The sequence below is a fragment of the Mobula birostris genome, chromosome 20 (genome assembly GCF_030028105.1).
Source record: "Mobula birostris isolate sMobBir1 chromosome 20, sMobBir1.hap1, whole genome shotgun sequence".
NCBI classification, from domain to species: domain Eukaryota; kingdom Metazoa; phylum Chordata; class Chondrichthyes; order Myliobatiformes; family Myliobatidae; genus Mobula; species Mobula birostris.
Genome location: NC_092389.1, coordinates 60,750,769 through 60,764,853, shown reverse-complemented (window position 1 = coordinate 60,764,853; position 14,085 = coordinate 60,750,769). Strand labels below are relative to the sequence as shown.

Here is a 14,085-nt window from a genome sequence, read left to right as displayed (position 1 = left end):
ATCAATCATCTTCACGTTCTCGAAAAACTCGTTTAAGGTGGTAAGGTGCTACTTACCCTGAACAAGGGTTGTCCCGAATTAGGCCATTAATCTCCAAATAATATTAAATCCTATCAGCAGTTGTGATTGGGGATTCAGTAGTTAGCGGTGTTCAGTAAACACGAATGAGACTACGGAAAGATAGCCCATGCCAGATTCGGGAACATCAGGGATGAAGGACAGAGAATTCTTAAGGGAGAGGATGTGAAGCCAGAAGTCATAGTCTTCACGTAACAGAAGGGTGTATCAGGGAACACCTTGGATCTAGTGACCAAAATAATTACCGAATTTCAAAATAATTATAGAGAATGATATAACCAGTCCTCTGATAGAGATTCTAGGTTGCAGAAAGACCACTTTTTTCATGGCTTAAGAAGAGTTGAGGTCCTGTGGATTGGGTTAGGATGCTTGATAAGAGGGAAACTTTTAAAGGTGAAATATTGTGAGTGCAGCGTTTGTACGGTCCTGTCAGAATAAAAGGCAAGGCTTGAGGGAATCTTGATTTTCGAGGGATATTGAGGTTTCATGAAGACGAAGAAGGAGGCATATGTCAGGCATAGGCATTTAGGAGCAAATGAGTAACTTTCAGAAGTATAAAATGAAAGAATTTCGAGAGGGATGAAAGAGGTCATGAGTTTTCTTAAGTAGACAATGTGAAGGAAACTTCCAACGACTTCTAGAGGTATGTGAAGAGCAAAAGGTCTTCTATGCACGGAACCAAAAGAATCGGAGAGGATATTAAATAATTTTGCCTCTGCATTTTCTTGGGAGACAAGCACATGGTAAAACAAATGGGGCAAAACACTACTGAGGTCACGGACCATCTACAAATTATGGAAGAGGAGATGTTGCTGCTTTGAGACAAATTCGGCAGCACACATACCCAGGCCCCGACCTGGACCGTTGTTGGAGGCTAGTGCAGACATTGCAGGGGGCTTGACAGAGTTATTTAAAATTACCTCAAAAGCGATTGACTTGCTTAAGGATAGTTAATGTTCGGTTGTTCAGGAAAGTCTCTAAGAATAAGATGGGAAATTATAGACATTTGAGTCTGACATCAGACATGGTAACTTATTGGAAGGCATTCTAAGTGACACAGGATATGTAAGTATTTGGATTTCAATGGAAATACGTTAACCTCGATTTGAAGATGACACTGATGTTGAGAGCACAGTGAACAGCGCAGTAGATTATTTAAACGTGCAGCATGAGTGCAGCAGCTAGCAATGGGCAGAAAAAAAAGAGCAGATGGAATTCAATACAGACAAGGGCGAGGTGTTGCGCTTTGGGAGGGTTGACACAGTGATTGATAGAGACTTCTAGGGAATGGTAAGGATATGGGAATATCCTGCTGCTCAACGCTCCAACAGTCAGTCAGAGTAATACCACAGACCTCCTCCTGCTCTCCATCTCCGGGTCACTGCGGTTCTCCCCCTTGCTCTGACCCTTCAGCCCCTTACGGACCCGACTGGCCACTAAAATGTTCCTGACTGTCAGAGTGTTGAGCAGCAGAATCTCAGCGAAAGAGAGGAAAGAGTTAAAACCATATCGAGACAGTCATACAGTAGCATACAAAAGTTTGGACACCCTTGGTCAAAATTTCTGTTACTGTGAATAGTGAGGTGGGTAGAAGATAAAGTGATCTCCAGAAGTCATAAAGTTAAAGATGAAACATTCTTTTCAACAATTTACGCGAGATTTCTCGGTGTCGGACGTGAGAGGCCCTGGAGTCTCGTCACAGGCAATAACAGATCGGATACAGCATACAATTAAAATATGTACATTTATGAATGGTTGAGAAACGGACCAAAAGTAAAGTGGGTCCATTATAAGTGAACAGTAAAATGTCCACAGGCTGGAGCTCAAATCTTCCAGAATTAATACTCACCGATCCAGAGTTGACGAGAGAACCTTGGTTCCAACAAATTAGGGTCCTGTCTCGTTCGAAACCTACGGCCGGTTCTCTCCAATGTCTTCACTCTTCACCTTCCGCCGAACAAAGAGAAAGAGTCCCGCCGGTGTCAGGCATAAGAAGTCCCCACTGTCCTGGTCTTCTCTCCTGATTGTCTGGCACAGTAGCCCTTGGCCAGGGCGTAGCAATTCATTTAACGACATTTTATTAATAAATGCATTTTCAGCTTTTAACATCGTTCGAGGCAATTACTTAAGGTAGAAGCAACTATTTTGTGAACTGTTTGGAAATATTTTTTGCTCAGGGATAATCTAAAGTGCACATGCAGTTGTTAACGGATTTACGGAGGCGCGCGAATTAGGCGGACACACGGGCTTGGGGTTGTGAACCCAAACGCAGAACACAGGCCCGGAGATTGTTAGGAAGTGGACGAGAGTGTGAGCGTTAACGGCAAACAGGAGGGTGTGCAGGAAAGAAGGGAAGCAGAACTATCTTGACACGGAGCGTAGAATGGAAAGCGGCAGGCAAAACCTTTCTTAGCACGGAGAGACGGAATTACACGGGTAAACCTCGGTGTTGAAGTAAATCTTGGAAAACTTACCTTGACGCGGAGAGACTGAGTTTCACAGATAAATCTCGGTACTGGAGCAAACTTAGAACACACAATCCTAAGCGGCCGGGAAACGTTAATTACCACACTGGCAAAACCAACGATCTGGCAACGAGTGGTTGCAAAGCCAGAGTTCTTTTGCTGCAGGTCCTGATGAGAACCAGGTGTGTCGCCATCAAAGGGAGTTAGGAGAAAATAGAGAATTAACGCTCGAGACCATGACAATACCCACATTCGCCACGCCCACCCCAACTCAGCCGGAGCCACCAGGCGAACCACCAGGTTTGCCCGGATTGTCTTGTTGGTTATCTCGGACGAGGGAAGGGTTCAGGATGAAGGAGCGGGGAATGCAGGTGCGCTCCTCAGGACAGTATCCCTCCCAATCGACCAGGTCAAACAGACCCCTGCCTCTGCGCCGCAGATCCAGTGGACGGTGTAAGCCAGGCGAGTGGGGGAGGTTCAGCAGGGGGGCACAAAGGGCTGACAGACAAAGTGTTGACCACCGAGGGGTTGGTGATGCTCACAATTTCGAATGGTCCGAGGTAATGAGGGGCGAGATTCTTGAGTTCATTGTTGAGGGAGATGTATTTTGAAAACAGCCAAACCTTCTGACCCAGCCGATGGTTGGGCGCAGGAATTCGATGGCGATCGGCAATCCTCCGGTTGCGGTCAGCTGAACGGAGCAGGGCCGCTCGTGCATCCTTCCAGACCTTGCGGCACTGGCGGAGATGGGCCTGAACTGAAGGCACAGCAATGTCGTCTACATGGGCTGGAAACAGAGGGGCTGATAACCGAAGGAGCACTCGAAAGGATACATTCCGGTGGCGGTGAGTTGTGGGCGTACTCCACCCAAGTGAGATGGGTGCTCCAGGATGACGGGTTGTTGGCGGATATGCAGCGCAGTGCTGCTTCCAAATCCTGGTTTGCTCATTCCGTTTGACCGTTAGTCTGTGGATGGAAACCGGAAGACAGACTTACTGAGGCTCCAAGGCCTTCACAGAAGGACCACCAGACTTGAGAGATGAATTGGGCACCCCGGTCAGAAACAATGTCAGGGGCAATTCCATGAAGGCGGAAGACGTGTTGAACAAGGAGGTCGGGTGTTTCACAGGCTGTAGGGAGTTTGGGAAGGGCTGTAAAGTGCACGGCTTTGGAGAAACGGTCCACCACGGTGAGTAAGGCAGTGTTACCATGTGAAGGGGGTAGTCCAGTGACGAAATACAATGCAATGTGGGACCAAGGGCGGCCAGGGACAGGGAGGGGTCGAAGCAACCCAGCAGGTGGCCGATGGGACGCTTTTCCGCGGGCACACACAGAGCAGGCAGAGACGAAGGAGCGAGTGTCAGCATCCATGGAGCGCCACCAGAAATGTCGCTTCAGACGGGACAGAGTTCGATCGATTCCGGGATGGCAGGCGAAACGAGAAATATACCCCCACTGGAGAACCTGAGACCGAACAGATTCAGGCAAGAATAGACGATTGGGGGGTCCATTGCCTGGGTCAGGTTGCGTCCGTTGGGCCTCTTTGACTATGGATTCGATCTCCCAGGAGAGGGCAGCCACAACACAGGATGGTTGAAGGATGGTATCGAGTTTGGGAAGGCCCTCCTCGAAGACCTGTTGACGAGACAGAGCATCTGGCTTCACGTTCCTGGAACCAGGACGATAGGTGAGGGTGAATTTGAAAAGGCCAAAAAATAATCCCAACAGGCTTGGCGGGAATTAAGGCGTTTAGCGTTTTGGATATACGCCAGGTGCTTGTGGTCCGTCCAGACCATGAATGGATGCTCAGCTCCCCCCAGCCAGTGCCTCCACTCCTCCAAGGCGAGTTTGACGACCAGCAACTACCGGTTCCCAACGTCGTGGTTACTTTCGGCGGGGGATAGACGGCGAGAGAAGAAGGCGCAGGGATGGAGCTTTTGGTCTCGGACGGAGCGTTGGGAGAGGACCGCTCCCACCCCAGAGTCGGAGGCGTCAACTTCTACAATGAATTGGCGAGAGGGGTCGGGCTGGACCAAGATGGGGGCGGAGGTGAAACGCCTCTTCAGCTCCGAGAAGGTGGAGTCGGCTTCGGGGGTCCAGTGAGAAGGGGTCGCAGGAGAGATGAGTTGAGTAAGGGGCCACTGCCACCCGGCTGTAATCCCTGATGAGGCGACGGTAGAAGTTTGCGAACCCCAGAAATCGCTGGCGTTGTTTAAGCGTCGTGGGTTTTGGCCACTCCGGCACCGCCCGGATCTCTTCGGGATCCGCCCTCACTTGCCCGCTCTCAATGATGTACCCCAGAAAACTGACAGACCGGGCATGGAACTCGCACTTCTCTGCCTCAACGAATAGCGTGTTCTCCAAAAGCCTCTGAAGAACCTGACGGACATGCTGGGTGTGCTCCTGAAGACTGCGGGAGAAGATTAGGATGTCGTTCAAACAGATGAAAATGAAACGGTTAGTAAAGTCCCCAAGGACGTCGTTTACCAGGGCTTGGAAGTCGGCGGGGGCATTAGTGAGACCGAGAGGCATGGCAGCCGTCTGGTGTGTGATGAAGCTCCAGGGAGAAGGTCAATTGCGCAGTCGTAAGGGCGGTGTGGAGGCAGAGAAAGAGCCCCTTGCTTGCTAAACACTTCTCCCGGATCCTGATACTCTACGGGAACCCTGGACGAGTCAGGGGGTTCAGAGGCGGACGAGGACGCGTTGACAGCCACTGGGGAAAGGGCTGATTGCAGACAAGTGGAATAGCAGAACGAACTCCAGCTGACTATCTTCCCGGTGGGCCAGTCGGTGTGGGGGTTATGACGACTTAACCAGGGGTAACCAAGAACTATAGGGGCTTGAGTGGAGAAAATTAAATTGAATCGTACCTGTTCCCGCTGTTTTCCGGAGAGAAGGAGAAGCAGGGGTTCTGTGCAGTGTGTGACTCGGGCCAGAAGTCTACCGTCCAGCGCCCAAGCTTCCAGGGGTGTAAACATGGCTCACCAGGAATTCCGGCTTGGAAGACTAAGCTTTCATCCAAAAAAAAAAACTCCCTCACTGCCGGAGTCCACTGGTGCAAACAGAGGCAGGGACTGTTGGTTGTAACACAAGGTAGCTTGAAGCTGCATCGGGGGTCGGGGGTGGGAAGGGAGTGTTGTCTGGCTCACCAGAGTCCCCCTTTCCACTGGTGAGTCTTCCCTTTAGGCCGAAGGGAACAGGTAGCGCCGAAGAGGCCGGACTGGCAGCAATATAGACACTCACCCGCTCTGAATCTCCGGAATCATCTTCATCTTCTTCTTCTGCTGCTTCTTCCCCTTCTTCTTCTTCGTGTTTTACGGCGGTTGGAACCCAGCTTAATGGTGCATTACCGCCACTTGCTGCTCCGGAGGGTGCAATAGACTTTGTACGAGAAAGGCGGTTCCGTCCCAGCTGCATGGTTTCCTCTCCCGGGGTGGTGGAAACGGCAGGGCTGGGAGCTACTCCAGGAGCAGGAGCAGGAAAGCTGCCTGTTCTGGCGGGAGGCGGTAATGCTTGCCGAAGAGTTGGCCAAAGGTGACCAGTTCTTTCTCTATGGCGTTCTCGGAGGCGATTGTCCAACCTGGTGGCTCGGGAGATCAGGGAATCCAGGCTGTCGGTGTCGTCTCTTGCCGCCAACTCGTCTTTTACCATGTCGCTGAGACCATTCCGAAATATCGGTTGGAGTGCCTCATCGTCCCACCCCGAGTCGGCCGCTAACCTCCGGAACTCCACGGAATATTCGGCAACACTGCGTGAGCCCTGGCGGAGAGTGAGTAGACGCTTGGCGGCGTGTTTACCACGGACGGGGTGGTCAAAGATCTTTCTCATCTCCGCGATAAAGGTGGCGAAAGAAGAGCAGATATCCACTTGGTTATCCCAAACAGCTGTGGCCCACGCTAATGTACTTCCCCGCAACAATCCCATGATATAAGCAATATTCGACTGATCCGTGGAGTACGTGGGCGACTGCTGTTCAAACCCCAGGGAGCACGGATGAAGGAAGGGCCGACACGTAGTTCTCCGGTTCAGGTACGCGATGCTGTCTTGGCGGGGTTGTTGCTGACACGTAGGGGGTTGCCACGACAGGCTGTCTGGGCTCGTTAGACAGGGTTCCAGGAGTGGGCTGAGTGAGATGAGTGGATACACGGTCCACCTGGTCACCGATCTGCGTGACGTGAGCAGACACGGAACGGAGGTTCTCCATGACCTCCTGGAAGAGATGATCGTGCTGTCCCAATAGGGAACCATGTCTGGCGTAGGCATACATATGCATAGAACAGTACAGCACATTACAGGCCCTTCGGCCCACAAAGTTATGCAGACCCTCAAACCCTGCCTCTCACATAACCCCCCCCAACTTAAATTCCTCCACATACCTGTCTAGCACTCTCTTAATCTTCACGGGTTTATCGGCCTCCACCACTGACTCAGGCAGTGTATTCCAAGCACCAACCCCTCCCTGAGTAAAGACCCTTCCTCTAATATCTTCCTTGAGCTTCACACCCCTTACCTTAAAGCCATGTCCTTTTGTATTCAGTAGTGGTACATTAGGGAAGAGGCGCTGGCTATCCACTCTATCTATTCCTCTTACTATCATGTACACCTCTATCATGTCTCCCTTCATCCTCCTTCTCTCCAAAGAGTAAAGCGCTAGCTCCCTTAATCTCTGATCATAATGCATACTCTCTAAACCAGGCAGCATCCTGGTAAATCTCCTCCTTACCCTTTCCAATGCTTCCACATCCTCCCTACAGTGAGGCGACCAGAACTAGACACAGTACTCCAAGTGTGGCCTAACCAGAGTTTTAAAGAGCTGCATCATTACATCGCAACTCTTAAACTCTATCCCTCGACTTCTGAAAGCTAACACCCCATAAGCTTTCTTAACTATCCTATCTACCTTTGAGGCAACTTTCAGGGATCTGTGAACATGTACCCCGAGATCCCTCTGCTCCTCCACACTACCAAGTATCCTGCCATTTACTTTGTACTCTGTCTTGGAGTTTGTCTTTACAAAGTGTACCACCTCACACTTCTCCGGGTTGAACTCCATCTGCCACTTCTCGGCCCACTTCTGCATCCTATCAATGTCTCTCTGCAATCTTTGACAATCCTCTACACTATCTACAACACCACCAACCTTTGTGTCGTCTGCAAACTTGCCAACCCACCCTTCTACCCCGACATCCAGGTCGTTAATAAAAATCACGAAAAGTGGAGGTCCCAGAACAGATCCTTGTGGGACACCACTAGTCACAATCCTCCTATCTGAATGTACTCCCTCCACCACCACCCTCTGCCTTCTGCAGGCAAGCCAATTCTGAATCCACCTGGCCAAACATCCCTGGATACCATGCCTTCTAACTTTCTGAATAAGCCTACCGTGTGGAACCTTGTCAAATGCCTTACTAAAATCCATATAGATCACATCCACTGCACTACCCTCATCTATATGCCTGGTCACCTCCTCAAAGAACTCTATCAGGCTTGTTAGACACGATATGCCTTTTACAAAGCCATGCTGACTGTCCCTGATCAGACCATGATTCTCTAAATTCATGCCCCCTTCTTGCTATTCTCAGCCCCTTCTTAAGCTCCTTTCTTGCTTCCCTATATTCCTCAATAGACCCATCTGATCCTTGCTTCCTAAACCTCATGTATGCTGACTTCTTCCACCTGACTAGATTTTCCACGTCACTTGTCACCCATGTTTCCTTCACCCTACCATTCTTTACCTTCCTCACAGGGACAAATTTACTCTTAACATCCCGCAAGAGATCTCTAGACATCGACCACATGTCCATAGTACATTTCCCTGCAAAAACATCATCCCAATTCACACCCGCAAGTTCTAGCCTTCTAGCCTCATAATTTGCCTTTCCCCAATTAAAAAAAAAAGTCCTGTCCTCTCTGATTCTATCCTTTTCCATGATAATGTTAAAGGCCAGGGAGCGGTGATCACTGTCCCCCAGATGCTCACCCACTGAGTGATCTGTGACCTGACCCGGTTCATTACCCAGTACTAGATCTAGTTTGGCATTCCCTCTGGTCGTCCTGTCTACATACTGTGACAGGAATCCGTCCTGTACACACTTAACAAATTATGCCCCATCTAAACCCTTGGAACTAATCAGGTGCCAATCAATATTAGGCAAGTTAAAGTCACCCATGATAACAACCCTGTTATTTTTGTACCTTTCCAAAATCTGCCTCCCAATCTGCTCCTCTGTAATCTCTGCTGTTATTAGGGGGCCTATAGAATACCCCCAACAGAGTAACTGCTCCCTTCTTGTTCCGACTTCCACACATATTGACTCAAAAGAGGATCCTGCTACATTACCCACCCTTTCTGTAGCTGTAATAGTATCCCTGACCAGTAATGCCACCCCTACTCACCTTTTTCCGCCCTCTCTATAGAGTCTCCAATGACGACAGCTCTCCTCTTATCCGTCCCACCCTTCTGCACCACAGGGTCAGACTCAGTGCCGGAGGCCCTGCCACCGTAGCTCACACCTGGTCGGTCGTCCCCGCCAACAGTATCGATGACTGAAATAAAACATTTGTTCGCTAGAATGGCGCGTGGGAGAATTGTTCTGGAACAAAACGGAGTCATGGTATCTGATAATGAAATGCAAAAACCTGTTTCCCCACTGAACCGAGTCTCACCAAGATGTTCCAATTCCAGTGTTTTGAAAAATATTACTGATAAGCCCCATCAGTTGGACCCTAGACCGCAAGAAACAAGTGAAGGACCTAATCGACAAGCATGGAAACGTATTTTGTGACATTTTGAAATGGTGCACATATGCAGTGCGTCACGTCGTTATAAATTCAGCCCAGCCCACGAAACAGCATCTTTACAGAGTGAACCCTGAGAAAAGTAAAATGGTTGAGCAAGAAATTAGAAACTAGAAAGAACAAGGAAGGAGAATGGATGACTGTATTGATAGAGTGGGGAAGGCTAAATACCTTACAAAGATTGACCTGTTAAAAGGATGCTGGGGTGTTTCTTTAACAGAGAGGGCTAAAGAGATATCAGCATTTGGGACACCATCTGGACCGTATGAACATAATGTTTTACCCTTCGGGATGAAAAATGCACCAGGGACATTTCAAAGAATGATCAGCTCTGTGATTGGAGGTTTAGAAAACACAGAGGCTTTTATCAATGATTGACAGGCCTGGAATGACACATGGGAAGGGCATATTGCAGCAGTAGAAAAACTAAATGACAGACTTTCCAAGGCCAATCTTACGGTGACCTTTTATAAGAGTGAAATTGATCATGCTACTGTTATTTATCTTGACTATGTAGTAGGCCAGGGCCAACTGGCTCCTGTTCAGGCCAAGGTTCAAGCTGTTGCTGAGGTTCCTGTTCTGACCGGCAAGAAAGCTTTAAGAAGGTTTATAGGAATGGTTGGGTACTATCGTAAGTTTTGTAAGAAATTTGCTGACATCGCCCTCCCCCTAACAAAATTCCCAGGGAAGAGTGAAAGATTTGTCTGGAATGACTTTTGCCAGGAGGCATTTGAACATCTGAAAACCATCCTGTGTTATCATCCTCTGCTCAAAGCAGCTGATTTTTTGAAACCATTCTCGATAGCAACCGATGCTAGTTACGAAGCTGTTGGGGCGGTACTGTTACAGAAGGGTGTGGATGATATTGAACATCCAGTAGCTTATTTCTCAAAGAAATTCTCAGGGAAATTATTCAACTGTTGAAAAGGAATTGTTAGCACTTATTCTGGCTTTACAACATTTTAAGGTCTATGTTCAGAGACCTCAAAATCTGCCTGTTGCCCAGAGACCGCTTGTGGTTTACATGGACTATAATCCGTTGGTGTTTCGAACTAAGATGAAGGATAAGAATAGAAGGTTGTTAATTTGGAGTCTGATATTGCAAGAATGTGACTTAAAAAAACAAGCATGTGAACGTACTGACAATATTATAGCTGATTGTTTATCCAGATGTTAAGTTGGAAACTGTACAGATTTTTGCTCTGTCATCTGATGGATCAACATGTATTGTTTCAAACTCTGTAATGTACATTTAGACGAAAATAAGATGCCTTTGTCAATTTTTTTTCTCTCTCTGAAGAAAGGGGTGTGACGGGGTCCTATAAATTGTGCTTGTTTACCCCTATGAACTGTGCTTTTGAAAGAGAGAGAGAGAGTTATTTAACAACGACATGTGCTTTTGAAAGAGGCAGAGAGACGCAGACTGCTCACAGGTTGTTTGTACTTTCTTCAAGGACATCGCCTGCTTATATTCTTCCACAGACAGAGAAGGGCGGAGTTATTTGAGAGACAGTTGGCGCTCAGCACGGGAAGATAAAATAGAAGGTCAGATGATATAGACCTCAGATACATGTTTTGGACACTGAAAGAGCTTTGTTGTGCCCGCAGAAAAAGCGGGTTTTTGGAGGATCGATCAGTGGCTCTTGCGGTGAAAAGAAAAGGCAGTGACCGGTGGGGAGTTGTCCATGTGTCCACCCTTGCCTGGCTGATAGCTCCACCACAGAAAACCGGTCCCCATTGTTGAAGTCACAGTCGGTGACTATTAAAGGATTTCGGAGGGGAAAGGGAAGATCGACGGCGTCAGCTCACCTGAAGATTCAAATCCCTCTCTCTCTCTCTCTGTCTCTCCATCACTACTCAACTCAATACCACGGACTGAACTGAACTGAACTTTACTCATCATCGTAAGACAGTATCTCCTTACCCCAAACTTGTACGTGACAGCTGGAAGAGATATCGGACTGGAAGGGGGGAATCTAATAGAGGACAGATGGGCAGCGCCTCCGTCTGGTGATCCACCCTCTTTTAATTCTTCTATTGTCTTCTTTACTTCACCCTACACCCTCCTTCCGGTTGCACCTATCACCTTGTGTTTCTCCCTCTCATCCTCACAGCTTCTAAGCCTGACTCCTCATCTTTATTCCACCAGCCCTGCTGGTTTCCCATCTATGTACTCCCTTTCATAGATGCTGCATAGCCTGCTGAGTTCCTCCAGCAATATTGCGTGTGTTACTAGTTACCCTGACACCTCTTGTCTTCTTGGCTGCCCATCACCTTTCTCTGATTCTAGTAATCCGTCCTTTCGTCAGTATTCCACTCTACTCTCCTATTAGATTCGTTCTTCTGCAGCTCTTGAACTTTTCCAACTCTCATCTCCCAGCTTCCGATTTGAATTCCATTCCATCCCACCAACATTGCCCCTCATCTACCAACTTCAACTTACATAGAAAACATAGAAAATAGGTGCAGGACTAGACCATTCGGCCCTTCGAGCCTGCACCGCCATTTATTATGATCATGGCTGATCATCCAACTCAGAACCCCGCCCCAGCCTTCCCCCCACACCCTCTGACCCACGTAGCCACAAGGGCCATATATAACTCCCTCTTAAATATAGCCAATGAACTGGCCTCAACTGTTTCCTGTGGCAGAGAATTCCACAGATTCACCACTCTCTGTGTGAAGAAGTTTTTCCTAATCTCGGTCCTAAAAGGCTTCCCCTCTATCCTCAAACTGTGGCCCCTTCGACCACTTCCCTCAATTTATCATTCTAGCATCTATCCCCGTCCTTTACGGTCCTGATGAAGTGACATTTTACAAAACGTTGACGGTTGTCTGTTAACTGTCGTGTTGTCCACAGCGGATATGTCATTGAGGCTGGACACCGCCAGGTGGGAGTGTTGTTCACAGCGGACCTGTCTTTGTGGCAGGACTCACCCGGTAGGCGTGTTGTCCATTGCGGACCGGTCATGCGGCAGGACACCACTAGGTGGGAGTGTTATCAACAAGGGACCAACCATTGTGGCGGAAAACCTCCAAGTGAGTCCCGTCCACAGAGGACCTGCCATTCCCGCAGGACACCACTAGGTGGCAATGTTATCAACAAGGGACCGGCCATTGCGGCAGGAAACCTCCAGGTGAAAGTCCCGTCCACAGAGGACCTGCCATTACGGCAGGACACCACTAGGTGGGAGTGTTATCAACAAGAGACCGGCCATTGCGGCAGGAAACCTCCAGGTGAGAGTCCCGTCCACAGAGGCCCTGCCATTCCGGCAGGACACCACTAGGTGGGAGAATTGCCCATAGAATGTACTGGAGGAACTCACGGGTGAAGCAGCGTCTATGGAAATGAATCAACAGTTGACATTTCCAGCTGAAACCGTTTTTCAGGATGGGAAATGAAGGGGGAAGGCGAGGCAGCAGAAAGAGGATAGCCAGAAAGTGATTGGTGAAGTCCGTTGAGTGGGAAGATAAAGAGCTGGAGAGCAAGGCATCTGGTTTGAGAGGAGAGGATGGGCCATGGGAGAAAGGGAAGGAGGAGTGGGAAAAGTAGTTGATATGCAGGTGAGAAAAGGAGGTAAGAGCCAGAGTGGGGGGGGGGAGATGTGGGGAGGGGGAAGGGTAAAGTTTACTGGAAGAAGAAATCGATACTCATCCCATCTGGTTGGAGGTTATATAAAGAAAATGTAAGGTGTTGCTCCTCCACCCGCAGGTTGGCATCATGATGACAGAAGAGGAAGTCATGGAACGATATGTTGGAATGGAAATGAAGATAGGAATGAAATTGTTTGGGCACAGGGGAGTTCCACTTTTGTCAGATGAAAAGGAAGTGCTGGACAGAGCAATTTCCCCAATTTACGCCAGGTCTCACCGATGTGGAGGAGCTGCATCAGGAGCACCGGATACAATGGACAAGTGTTGCCTCACCTGGAAGACTCTCTTTGGGCGATGAATAGAGTGAGGGAGATGAATGGACGGGTGTAGTATTTCTCTCTGTTTCAGGGATAGGTGCCAGGAGGAACAATAGTGGAGAAGGACAAATGGAGGGAACAATCTCTGTAGAAACTGGAAAGTGGTGGGTGGTAAATATGTGTTTGGAGCACAAGACACTGGAACAGAATCAGGTCATTCAGCCCATCGAGTCTGCTCCCTTATTTCATCATGGCTGACCAATTTCCCTCCCGAACCCATCCTTCTGCACTCCTCCTGGGACAAAACACGCCTTGAGTAATGAAGAACCTGTCAACCTCCTCCATATTTACACTCTATAACCTGCAAACACAGCCACCTGTAGCAATGAATTGAACAGTTTCACCACCTATGTTCTCAACCAGGTAATTACAGGCCGGTGAGGCTGACATCAGAAGTGCTAAATCTATTGGATTATCTAAAGGCAAGTCCTGCCGAATGGCCTCGGCCCGACACGTCGAATGTACTCTTTTCCATAGATACTGCCTGGCCTGCTGAGTTCCTCCAGCATTGTGTCTGTGTGTTGCTCGGATTCCCATCATCTGCAGATTTTCTCTTGTTTGTGACAATCAGTTGCATTCATTTTTTACGGACAGGAAGGCTGGTTTAACATTTTATCTGCAACTGGACACTTCAGTTTTGAACACTGTGAGTGCGATGTTGTACTGTGAATATGTTGACCACTGTGCTCGAAATGTTTTTGTTCTATTTGTGTTCCTTCTCATAAAATGTGTGAATGATTTGTGTTTCTGTTGTTGTGAGTGCGGCTTTGTCA

General features: G+C 48.5%; 1 protein-coding gene across 1 annotated transcript in view; it reads right to left on the bottom strand.

The window, feature by feature from the left end:
- The window catches only part of LOC140185019 (uncharacterized), a 777,523-nt gene that overhangs the window by 20,518 nt on the left and 742,920 nt on the right, over positions 1-14,085 (bottom strand). The gene's annotated exons all lie outside the window — the stretch shown is intronic.